This window comes from Sorex fumeus, unplaced genomic scaffold, assembly GCF_029834395.1.
Source record: "Sorex fumeus unplaced genomic scaffold, SorFum_2.1 ptg000076l, whole genome shotgun sequence".
NCBI classification, from domain to species: domain Eukaryota; kingdom Metazoa; phylum Chordata; class Mammalia; order Eulipotyphla; family Soricidae; genus Sorex; species Sorex fumeus.
In genome coordinates, this window is record NW_026606133.1 from 1,120,603 (window position 1) to 1,134,182 (window position 13,580).

The window sequence follows — 13,580 nt, forward strand, 5'->3', positions numbered from 1 at the left end:
CTGCCCGTGGAAGGTCTCTCACCTCCAAGGCCCACAGCCCCCTTGCTCAGCCCTGTACCCACCCGCTGCTCCTCCATCGCAGAGTTGGAGGCGATTGTGGCAGCAGGTGCCCCCCAGGATCACTCACTCACATCCTCCACCCTTGATCCCGTCAAAGATCCACCGCATCTCAGGAACCACCTGGTATCAGGGAATAAGTAAAAAAGAAGTCCAAAAGTGCCCCCCTACAATACTACTGAAATACAATACAAAGGCCCTCCCGTTGATCGTCGATTTGCTCGAGCGGGCCCAGTAATGTCTCCATTGGAGACTTTGTTATTACTGTGTCTGGCATATTGAATACTCTCGGTAGCTTGCCAGGCTCTCCGAGAGGGGCGGAGGAATCGAACTCGGGTCGGCCATGTTGGCCGCTTGTAAGGCGAACGCCCTACCTGCTGTGCTATCGCTCCAGCCCAATACTACTGAAAGCATTGTATAAATTCAATGCAATGCCTATCAGGATACCCATGACATTCTTCAAAGAAATGGAGCAAACACTCCTGAAATTTATATGGAACAATAAGCCCCCATGAATAGCTAAAGCAATTCTTGGGAAAAAGAAAATGGGAGGAATCAACCTCCCTAACTTCAAACTGTACTACAAAGCAGTAATAATCAAAACAGCATGGTAATGGAACAAAGGCAGAACTGCAGACTAGTGGAATAGGATTGAATACACTGACATCACCCCTCAATCATGTGATCATCTAATCTTTGATAAAGGTGCAAGTAATGTGAATTGGAGTAAGGAAAGCCTCTTTAACAAAGTGTGCTGGCAGAACTGGATGGCTACATGCAAAAAAGTGGGCTCAGAACTCTGCCTAACACCATGTACAAAAGTAAGATCAAAATGGATTAAAGACCTCAACATCAGACCAGAAACAATAAGGTACATTGAAGAAAAAGTTGGCAAAACCCTCCATGACACTGAAGCTAATGGTATCTTCAAAGATGTCACGCCACTGGCCGAGCAAGTGAAAACAGAGATAGATAAATGGGACTATCTTAAACTAAGAAGTTTCTGCACCTCAAAAGAAACAGTGACCAAAATACAAAGGCAGTCTACAGAATGGGAAAGGATATTTGCCGAATACACATCTGACAAGGGGTTGATATCAAGGATATACAAAATACTGGTTGAACTCCACAAGAAGAAATCATCCAACCCCATCCAAAAATGGGGCAATGGAATAAACAGAAACTTTCTCAAAGAAGAAATTCAAATGGCAAAAAAGCACATGAGAAAATGCTCTACATCATTAATCATCAGGGAGATGCAGATCAAAACTACAATGAGATACCATCTCACAACTCAGAGATTGGCCCACATCCAAAAGAACAAAAGCAACCGATGCTGGCGCGGATGTGGCAAGAAAGGGACACTCCTTCAATGTTGGTGGGAATGTCGACTGGTTCAGCCCTTCTGGAAAACAGTATGGATGATGCTCAAAAAATTAGAAATTGAGCTCCCAATTGACCCAGCAATACCACTCCTGGAAATATATCCCAGAGAGGCAAAAATGTGTAGTCGAAGTGACATCTGCACTTGTTTGTTCATTGCAGCACTCTTTACAATAGCCAGAAACTGGAAGAAACCTGAATGCCCAAGAACAGATGACTGGTTAAAGAAACTTTGGTACATCTACACAATGGAGTACTATATAGCTCTTAGAAAAGATGAAGTCATGAAATTTATATACAAGTGCTACAACATGGAACATATCATGCTAAGCGAAATGAGTCAGAAAGAGAGGGATAAGCATAGAAAGATTGCATTCATCTGGGGGATATAAAGTAACAAAATATGAGATTAATACCCAAGAATAGATGAGATCAGCACCAGGAGGATTACTCCATAACTTTGAGGCTAGCCAGGCATTCTAAGGGAAAGGGCAGCTCAGATAGAGAAGGGAGCACCAAATAAAGAATGTTTGGAGGATCCTCCCAGGAGGGAAGATGCATGTTGAAAGTAGACTATGGACTGAACATGTTTGCCACTCAAAGCCTCTTTTGCAGACCACAACACCCAAAAGGAGAGAGAGAACACAAGTGATCACCCTGCCATAGAGACAGGGTGGGATGGGAGGGATGGAGGTGGGAGGGATATTATCTATGGTGGTGGAAAATGGGCACTGGTGGAGGGATGGGTATATGATCATTGTATAATCTAAACCCAAGCACAAAAAATTGTAAACCTACAACTGTACCTCATGGTGTTTCACTAATAATAATAAAAAAAATGAAAAAAAGTGCCCCCCTAAGCTGGCGAGGACCCGCAGCTCAGTGTGGAGAAGGGGAACTGCCAGGCGCTCGCGGGAGATTGTCCCCTTTCTGCCACAAAGTTGGCCTTCAGAGTACCACTTTCCCACAGGGGCCCTACTCTGTCATTTACCCACGTGAGCAATGATACTGACCCAGTTTCCAGGAATAGAAGCACCAGGAAGGGCCCCCTGTGATGTCACTTCTGCTTCCACAAGCAGCCTTAAAGAGCCAGACTCCAGATGTGGAGAGAACCATGATGCCCACCCAGGTGGATCTGTGGCATAAGGGGGGTGGGCTCACCTAAAGGGATGGAGGCAGCTGCTGTACTTGCCGGTCACACAGTAGAGGGCTAGTGACAAGTAAGAAGTCCTACTGGGCAAACATGAGCCAATGCTCTCACACACAGTCCATCAGGAAAAAAAAAAAACAACAAAGGGGGTTCATTCAAAGTAAAAGAGGCAGATAGGGAGCAGGTGGGGCACAGGACAATGAATTTCTCCGGGTAATCATCCATCAATGTGAGGAAAAAGCAGTGCCTCGAAGCCAGCACAAGAGCAGAGAGGAACTGGCCTAGAAGCAGCCCAGAGTTCTAGAGAACTGGTGGAACAGGAGCAAAGGCTCGTAAGAACATCAGAGAAAACTGTCCAGTCAACGGTCTATGATTGCCAACACGCGAGCAGTGAACACTCATCTACAAGGAAAACCCAGGAGGCAGTTTCCGAATCCTGAGTGAGGCTGGAGAGATAACATAGCAGGTAGGACGTTTGCCTTGCATGCGGCCTACCTAGGTTTGATTCCTAGCAACCCATAGGGTCCTGTGAGCACTGCCAGGAGGAACTCCTGACTGCAGAGACAGGAGTATCCCCTATTCATTGTCAGGTATGACCCAAAAAGCAAAAACAAAAAGTAGACCCTTATCATCTCTGGATGTGGTACACAAGCAAAATCAAAACAATGATACTGAAAAAGTGTCATTTGCAAAGCCCAGCCTCTGGCAGGGATCAAACCACCATGTGGCCCTGTCATATCCCGACAATCAAAGAACAGACAACAACAGGGGGGCTGGGGCCCTGCCCTTTGAAGTGAATCTGAAGGTTCTACACGAGTGAGTGATGCCAGGGTCAAATGCTCTGGAAAAGGGCACAGCAAAGTCCCATGCTGGGAGGGTCGGGACAGCCAAACCCTGCCCTCTGCAGGTCCCACAGGCCCCGAGCTCAGCCCCTGCGCTCAGTCCCACGCCCACCTGTTGCTGACCATTCATGAAGCTGGAGGTGATGGTGGCCAAAGGGGACCCCACGATCACCCACACACACAGCAACACCAACACCCCCTAAAACCTCTGGTTCTCCTAAAGCATCCCTCGTGCCTCAGGAAAAGGCTGATATCAGAAATGAGAGGAAAAACAAGCACAATAGGGCCCCCCAAGCTGGTGCAGCCCCAGCGCTTTCAGGGCGGAGAACAGGAGGCACTGGGCGCTCATAGACCACCACTAGTGTCCTGACAAAAAATAGGTATTCACAGTCCCCCTTCTACAAAGGGCCGCCATTTCCTCCTCTACCACCAGACCAATGGCAGCCTGATAAGGCAACCACAATGGGAAGAGAAAAAAACATCTGAAAGTCCCTGGCCTGGGACGCCACTTCCACTGCTGCCAGAACCTAAGCTTTAAAGGGCCATGGTCCAGATGCAGAGACCCTTTTTGCCCACCCATATGAATCTGTGCTTCAAAGGGTATGGACTGGATAAAGGTGTGTAGAGATGGCTATGGAGAGTGGTGCGTCACACAGTGGGAGGATGGGGATAAAAAAAACCCTGATTCTGTACTGGTCAGTCAAACAATGACCCAATGCTCTCACGCAGAGTCCATCAGGAAAAATGCAGCTGGGATGATTCAAGATAAAACAGGAAGGTTGGTACAATTCATCAAATGCTGAGTTTCTAGGGGAAGTAGTCAAGATGGGGTGAAAGCAGTGACTGCAAAGCCAGTCCTGGAGATGCAGAGAGGAACTGGCCTAGCAGCAGCCCAGAGAGCTGGACAGACACTGGAAGAGGAACAGAGGCTGGTAAGAACATCAGAGAACACTGTCTGGTCAACACACTACCCCCTGAAAACACCAAACCAGTGGACTCTTGCCTATAAGGAAAATAATTTCAGAAGCCAAATTTTAAATCCACAGTATGGGGCAAGAGGGTAGTACAGTGGCTTGGGCGCTTGCGGGACTTGCCTTGCATGTGGTCAATCTGTGTTCAACCCTCAGAATTCCGAAAGGTCTCCTGAGCACCATCTACGTGTAAAGCCTGGAGTAGGCCCTGAACACTGCCCGTTTGCACCAACAACATCATATATTCTGACCCAAAAAATGGAGGCTAATGGGCAGCAAGGGATTTCGGTCACCTCGGAGCCTTTTTTGTCCTTTAAGCAGATCTGAATCCTTTTTATCATTCTAGTGAAAACTACATTGAGGGGACTTTGCTAATTCTAAATGTGTGTGTATGTGTGTTTATCTATATCTATATCTATATACCTATATATAAATATAATATGTATGTAATTTGTTCACAGTCAACCTCCACCAACCAGTTTTGTAGAATGCAGGTTTGGATTTTGGCGCTACAGATGGCAGAACTTTGAGCTTACCTGAGGGCTGAGCACCTGATTTACCTTTGGGGGACATGGCATGGCTCCCCCTGCATCTCATACACACAGACACAAGAAGGGGAGAGTCTCTGACTATCTCCATGTTTGCAGCAAATGGAGCGGGGTGGGGGGGAGAGGGAAAGACAGGAGAAACACTCCAAACCCAAAAAGATGCTCAAAGAATGCTCATGTGTCAAGACAAATTCTGAAGTGGGAGGGTTGGAGTCATACCTAGTGATGCTCAGGGGACAGTATCACCTAGTGATGTGGCTGGGATAACTCTGGTCACCCCAAGAAACACAAACACCCTCCTGACTGTACTACTGCACCAGCCCCTGAAAGTGAGACATTTAGAACCTATTGCAGCTGGTCCCTGGAAAACCCCTTTCTGCAAGTACTCACTTCAACAGCAGGGCACACCCCTGGTCTTAGAGAGATGGACAGTGGAGATGCTTGGAATCTGGACAGGTGAGGCAGAAATTCTTTTTTCTGAGGAAATAAAATCACATAGGGTTAGCAAAGCTAATAATGTGATAGGGGGCTTTTCTTTCAAGCAGCTAAGCTGGGGTCAATATGCAACAGCACACAGGCTTCCCCACTCCAGCACTGCTAAAAATGATACATGAACTCAGAACCAAGAGTAACCCCTGAGCACTGAGTGCTGCTCTGGCCAAAAAAAAAGTACAATAAATTAAGTAATGAAGACATTTCTGGGGCTGGAACGATGGTACAGCAGGTAGGGAGTTTGCCTTCCATGCGGCCAGCCCAGGTTCGATTCCCAAAATCACATATGGTCCCCGAGTACTTCCAGAGGTGATTCTTGAATGCAAAGCCTGAGGAACCCCTGAGCATCGCTGGGTGTGACCCAAAAAATCAAAAAAAGAAAGAAATTTCTGTGTAAAGAGATTGGAGACACAGTATAGCAGGTGAGGTGCTTGTCTTGCACTCGGCCTAACCAAGTTTGAATCCTGGCATCCCATACGGTTCCCTGAGCCCAGCAGGAGTGATCCCTGAGTGCAAAGCCAGGAGAAATAACTGAGTCTTGCAGTTGTACTTCCTACAGACTAAATAATTAATTCATTTAAATGAATAAATGTGTGGTGGCCAATAGTGATCCTAAATTGCATGATTAGAGGGTCTAGGGCCACTCTGGAAGTGCCCAAGCTACTTCCTGCTAAGATGGCATATTTGGTTGCAAGACCCACTGTAGCACCACCCTGATGCACCCCTCTAGACCACAACCTGAGTTGGCTTAGAGCTCCACACCTTGGGGCCTGAGTGACAACACAGACAAATGAGCATTTCTTTTGAAGGTGGCCAACCTGGGTTTAATTCTGGGCATCCCGTATGGTTCCTAGCACCACTAGGAGTGCTTGCTGGATTTAGAACCAGGAGTAACCATAATGCCTCGCTGGGTGTGAGTCAAAATGCAAAATAAATAAAAAAAGAAAAGAGAAGCTCCCCACCTCCCTGAACTCCCAGAACCTACTGAATGCACAAGAACCAGTGAAAATCACAGGCTCTGCCAAATGCTTTTGAGCCCCAAGCACATAAAGAATATGCCGCGCCCCTCGCCCCATCCAGCCCGGCCACCCCCAAAGAATGACAGGCCAGAGGGGAGGGGTTGTTTTCTTTCATGCTGCTGACCCAGATATGGGGTACCCTGAGCAACCCCATGAGTCACCCCTGAACACTGCCAGGTGGGGCTCAACAACCCCCCCACGAGGAAAAAGAATGCGCCCCCAGGTCCCTTTGATGAGGGAATCCCATGTTTTAGCCCTACTCCACAATCTGCCTAAGGAACGACAGGGGGCCAGTAACGGGATGTCCTGGGGACACAGCTGGGATGATCCACCCGCCCCTGTGACTGACCAGGTGCTGGAGTCGCCCCGAAACTAAGATAAAGCTGAGCTGCCCTCACACACCCCATCAGATCTGGGGGAGACTGAGGCTCCCTCTAGCTCTGACACTTTCTGCTTTGTGAGGGCCCCGAGCGATGGGTCAGCAGGGAGGGCGCTGGCCTCACATCCCGACACCCTAAAGGGTCCTCGGATCCCCAGGGAGGGAGTCCTGGGCGCCACCGGATAAGGGTCTAAAACACATAAAATAAAATTAAAACTTTTTTTGCCACTTTTGTTTGTTTCGTTATTGTCCTTGTTTCTGGAATTTTCAGAACGACCTTAGCGCTTCAAATTCGTTTTTCTCCTCGACCCCGTGCTTCCTCTGCCCACCCACCCTTTTTGGAGGGGCTGGGGGGCTTTGCTCAGGGGTTACTCCTGGCTCTGGGCTCACTCCAGGCCGTGATTCGACACTGTGACGTGGCGGGATCGAACACAGCCGGCCGCGATCCCCCCTTATGCATCTTCCTAAATAAGTTCTACTTAGTAAAAACGATGGTTTTTCCCTCAAAATCAATTTATAAACAAGATAAAACTTTCAGGAGGGGCTCTCAGTGCGACCCGGGTGAGGGGCCGCCACCCCGGGCCACCGCCACGGAGCGACCCCCACCGCCCACAAGGCGGAGACCGCGGAGGTTCAGGCACTCAGAGCGACCACCGGCACCGGCAACGGTGAAACCGACCTTCCGGGACCCCCCTACCCCCCCTGGGTGCCCCCTCACCCACTCCTCACCTTCCGCAAACACGCGACCCGCTGGCACTTCCGCACAGAATGCCTAGGCCGGAGGATAAAGGTCGCGGATTTTGTGACGTCACCTGCACAGTTGCCAAGAGCCTTAAAGGACCAGGCTTCAAATATTCCTGACCAGGTAATTCCCTGGTCAGAGAGGTTCATTTTTTCTCGTTTCCAGCATCCCATACGGTCCCCCAAGAACAGCCAGGATTAATCCCTGAGTGCAGAGCCAGGAGTAACTCCTGTGCATCTCTGGGTTTGACAAAAAAAAAAAAGGGCAAGAGAAAACAAAAAGAGTGACAGTTGTGATCGAGGGGTGGTTTTTGTACCCATACACTTAGTTCCTATTTAATCAGTTTTCACCTGAATTCCATCATCAATACGCATTATTTACAGGGGCAAGAGCAATAGCACAGCGGGTAGGGCGTTTTCTTTGCATGCAGTCGACCCAGGTTCGATTCCTAGCATCCCATATGGTTCCCCGAGTACAGCCAGGAGTGATTCCTGAGTGAAAAGCCAGGAGTAACCCCTGAGCATCTCCGGGTGTGACCCAAAAAAGAAAAAAAAAGGACATATTATTTACAGGTTAACATACATATCAAGTTCAAGTGCTGGGACACTGGCATAGGAAATAGTAATCATTTCTATAATTATTATGGTTTGCTATATAAGGTAACTCAGGAGGTTAATTCAGGTTCATAAGGAACTCAGGCCTTAGTAGGCATATGAAAATACACAGTGGCAAGAACTCTTAAGAGTGTACAGAATGGGAAGAAATTTGTGTTTCCCTGAACTGCAATCATCAGCAATTCCCTTTCCCTCATAGTACTGAAGTCACCAGTTTAATTTGAACTTGAGAACTGTAACATAAAGAATGAACTAGGAGTGTGTATTTAAGATATCAAAAGGTTGAAGCAGAGTGTTTGCCGTAGGATCCCCCAAGCACCACACTCCCAGAGTAATTCCTGAGTGCAAATTCAGGAGAAACCCCTGAGCATCACCCAGGTGGGAAACAAAAATGAAAAAAAATGGTCAAAGGGAAAGCCCTGAGGAACCCAGAGATAATGGAGGCATTGTGTATCCCACCCAAGGCCTGGGGGAGATTAAATGATGCATTCAAGGTAAATTGAAATTCAGATTTTAGGGACTGCTGGGCGTTTGTCTTGCATGGGATGATTGGATATGATCTCTTTCCCTCCCAGACCCACCAGGAGTGATCCTGCCTGTGGAGCCAGAAGTAACTCCTGGGAATTTCTGGTTGTGCCTTACCCCCACCTCTACAAAAAAGTACTTGTTTTGTGTATTGAACAGAAAGCGCTATGTCAGGGGGATCAGTTTTATAAATGACAGATGTGAGCAATTTCAGTGATCCCTGTGATCAGGCTTTCTCTGCCTGTAGATGGTTTTTCTGGGCTCACCCCCAGTATCACATGGTCTCCTGGTACCACAGGGAGTAATCAGCTACCTGGGCAGCACTGGGAGCCTTAGGATTTGCATCTTTGGGGAGGGAGACACAGTTAGCAGTGCTCAGGGCTTATTTATTCCTGCCTTTGCACTCAGGCGTCGCTCCTCTGGGGCCAGGGTTGAGGTCTCCTAATGTCCTAACATCCAGCACCTCCTAATGGTTTGGAGGGAATTGATGTAGGCATGCAGGCAGATAGAGAAGGTCCACCCTCCCAAGGAAAAGGCAATAAATTTCCTGGGAATAGCTCTGAAGTTGTGAAGGCCAACCTTGCAAAAAACAGGAATTAAGGCCTGATCAGGCCCTCACCTATGGCCAGCAACAGACCCAGAGAAACTCCTGCTGAAACAAAAGGCCAGAAAAGGAATTTCAAAGAAGATCATCACCACTCCCAACCTGCCTAGGCAACCTCCTTAGCAACGGGACTTTGACCTAGGTAAAAGCCTAGATTGGATTCCCTCCTGTTCCAGGGAGACCACTCATTGGCTTTCCCAGACATTTGTGGGAGCAGGGCAAGTGGGGGGGTCCCCGAATGTGGGAACCAAAGTCGGACTCCAGAAGGATGTGGAGCCCCCCACCACTGCTTCCGACCCCCTCCCCCAAATTATATAATCAGATCAGGAGGTGTAGACCAGGTGGGGTGGGGTGGGGGTTGGGGGATGACCCCAGACCTCAATGGGGGAGCACACCAATGGTTCTGCTTCATTCTTGAGGAGTCCGTTTGCCAAGAGAAGGCGGCCTCTGGTGGATTCAACTCTCTTACACCTGCAAAGGGCTGGAGGGGATGAGAGAGTCCAGCATCTTCCGGCCCTGCCTGCGTACGACTGGGCCTTGGGTCAGAGAATAAACTGGGGATCTGTGTCCGGATGTCCCTGCTGCCTGGGGCTCGCCCCACTCACTCTATGTGTGGAGGCACACCCAGTGGGCAGTGCTCCAGAGCCAGCTACCCAGGAGCGATGAGGGTGACACAGGAGAGAGGCTTGCCTTCCCGCAGTAAGATGTTTCCAACCAACTCAGTTCTACAGGTCTCCAGACCCCACGTCCACATATCACAGCACCCCGCATTGCTGAGGGTGCCATCTTTCATCCTGAGTTTTGAGGTACTTATATACATGAGAAGTCCCATGTCTTCTGTTCTCCGTGGAGGAGGGTGGCAGAGGCCAGATTCAACGCCAACATCTCCAGATGTCTGGGGTGAAGGTAACAGCCATCTGAGGAACTAGGGTTTGTTAAGAATTATTTTAATTAACACAGCAATATTGAGCCTTAAGACTGGGCAATATCCTTCCCTGGAAAATCTAAATATATCACTTCTTCCAAGGATTTTTTTTTTTGCTTTTTGAGTAATAACCAGCAATGCTCATGCGTCACTCCAGGCTCTGCACTCAGAAATTACTCCTGGTGGTACTTGGGGGACCATATGGGATGCCGGAGATTGGACACAAGTTGGCTGTATGCAAGGCAAACATCCTACCAGCTATACTGTAGCTCTGGCTCCGAGGGGGTTTTTTGAGGGGGAACTGTTTTGGTGTGTTCCAACAGGGTTCTGGGAAACACTGAGTACCTGGGATTGAACCTGGTTGGTTACAAGCAGGGTGAGATTATTTTGTCGTTGTTTTGTTCACTTTGAACAAGAAAAGTTATGAGCCCTCTTTGCTCTGTCTGTGGCCCAGCTCTTTGGAAAGGTCTCCAGTTATAGTCAACCCCACATGCCATCACCCCACTTTCTGCGGATGCCCCAACCCTCTTCTACAAAGAAAAGTGGTCACGGATACAACAAGATACAGCTCAAAACCCACCAAGTTAGGGTGGGGGAATCTGCCATCACGGGACTGAGGCTGTTTTGGTTTTATTTGGTTTGTTCATGGTTTGGAGGCCCAACACGAGCAATGCTCAGGGTTACTCCTGGCACTCAGGAATCACTACAACATGATGGTGGGGCTGTATGGAGAGCCAAAGAAAGAATCTTCTTGGGGGTCGAGTGGGTTGCTCCCGCTTTGTCTCTGGTTCACGAGGGGTACAGAGGATTGAACTGACGTGGAAAGTGCGAGGCAAAGTCATTTATTTTCATTTTTGTTCTCTTCACTGAGCTAGAAACCTTCTGAAGCCACTTTGCTATGTCTGTGACCAAGCCATTGAGAAACATTTCCTGTTATGGGCAACCCACACCCCACACCCCACATTCTGAGGGAGCCCAAACCTCTACTACATGGAAGAGGCAGCATGGATACAGCAAGATACAGCTCAGAAACCCCACAATGGAGTGAGGGAATCCCCCAATAAGGGACTGGGACTGTTTTGGTTGTACTTGGTTTCTTCATAGTTTGGGGGACACAAATCCAGAACAACAGAGGTTCTCCTGATGTTGCATTGAGGAATCCGGCATGATGGTGGGGCTGTATGGAGAGCCAGAGAAAGAACCGGGGCCTGTGACTGCAAGCCATGAGCACTAACCGCTCTGCTCCCACTGCAGCGACCCAAGTGGCTTGCTTGATCCTTAATGACCCTATTCCTAACATTAAAGCAAAGAAATGGGCTGGAAATCTAAAGCGTGGGAAAAGTGGGCCGCGGCAGTTCCGGCGATACGCCAAGAGATGGCGCTGTGGGCGTTTCTGTCCCTCTCTGGGATCGTTTCTTTGTTATTTATTTATTTATTTATTTATTTATTTTATTAGTCAATCACCATGAGGTACAGTTGTAGACTTACAAATTTTTGTGCTTGGGTTTCAGTTATACAATTATCGAGTACCCATCCCTCCACCACCACTGATCCCAGTTAGTCCCTCCCATTCCCATCCTCCCATCCCATCTTGCCTCTGTGGCAGGTCATTCCCTTTTCTTCTCTCTCTCCTTCTGGGGGCTGTGGTTTGCAAATGAGGCATTGAGTGGCAATCATGTTCGGTCTATAGTTATCTTTCAGCATGCATCTCCCATCCTGGGTGGATCCTCCCAGCACCCTTTATTTGGTGCTCCCTTCTCTATCTGAGCTGCCTTTTTCCCTAGCATGTGTGGCTGGCCTCCATGCGATGGAGTAAACCTCCTGGCACTTGCCTCGGTTATTCTTGGGTGCTAGTCTGAAATAAAGGGACAGACATAGAAAGAATGCTTTCATCTGGGAAACATAAAGTAACAAAACGTGCTCGTTTCTCTAAGAATTTTCCACCCTTGGGTTTGCTGCAGTGTTCAGTATGGGGTAATTAAGGATCAAGCAAGCTGCTTCCACAGGTGCAGCAGTAGGAAGGAAAGCCTGCAGTTGCTTGTCTTTCACTTGAGTAATCTGGGCTCGATTCCAGCCTTCAGATCTTTGTGGGGTGGATATCTGAATCGCCTTGGGGGTCGAGTGGGCTGCCCTAGCTTTGTCTCTAAACCTGGAGGGATACAAAGGATTGAACTGAACCTTTAATGAGCAAGGCAAGGTTATTTTTTCACATTAATTGTTCTTTTCTCTCTGTACAAGAAAGGTTCTGAATGCACCTTGTGATGCCTGTGACCGAGCCCTTTGAATGTTTCCTGTTATGGGCAACCTACATCCCATCACCCCACATTATGAGGGTACTCTGTCTTCTCCACCGTTGTGGGGAAAGGAAGAATATACAGTTCTGACACCCTCAAGTCAGGGTGATAGAATTCGACATCAAAGAGTGAAGTTCTGTGTTTTACTTTTCTTTCTTGTTTGTTCCTTTATGGCCATACCCGGATATGCTCAGGGCCTTCTCCTGCCTCTGCACTCAGTAATCACTATGACTGAAGAACTGTAGGGGAAGTCTATGACTATACCCGGGTCCTATAGATGCAAGGCAAAAACCTTATCCGCTCTGATCCCATTGCAGCGGCCCAAGCTGCATGCTGGATCCTTAATGACCCCATACTTAACATTTAAGCAAAGAGAAGGGCTGAAAACCCTAAATGTGGGAAAATTTGGACCGCGGAAGTTATGATGAAACGCCATGAGATGGAGCTGTGAGCGATTCCGTCCCTCTCCAGGCCCATTTCTCTAAGAATTTTGCACCCTTAGGTTTGCTTCTGTGTTAAGTATGAGGTAATTACATATCCAGCACGGAGCTTCAAAGGGGCAGTGGTAGGAGAGCCTTGAATTTACGAGTCTCTCACATGGGTGACCAGCATTCGATTCCCGCCTTCAGATCTTGTGGGATACATGGCTGAATCACCTCAGGGGTTGAGTGGGCTGCTCCATCTTTGCCTCTAGACCAAGAGGGGTGCAGAGGATTGAACCTGACGTGGACAGAGCAAGGCAAAGCTGCAAGGCTGGAGTGATAGCACAGTGGGTAGGGCGTTTGCCTTGCATGTGGCCGACATGGCCACCTGGCTTCGATTCCTCCACCCTCTCAGCAAGATAACAAGAGTATCTTGCCCACACGGCAAAGCCTGACAAACTACCCGTGATGTATTTGATATGCCAAACACAGTAACAAGTCTCAAAATGTTACTCGGCCCCCCTTGAGCAAATCAATGAACAATGGGAGGACAGTAAATGTGACACTCTGAGCTAAAAAACATCTGAAGCCACTTTGTTATGTCTGTGGCCAA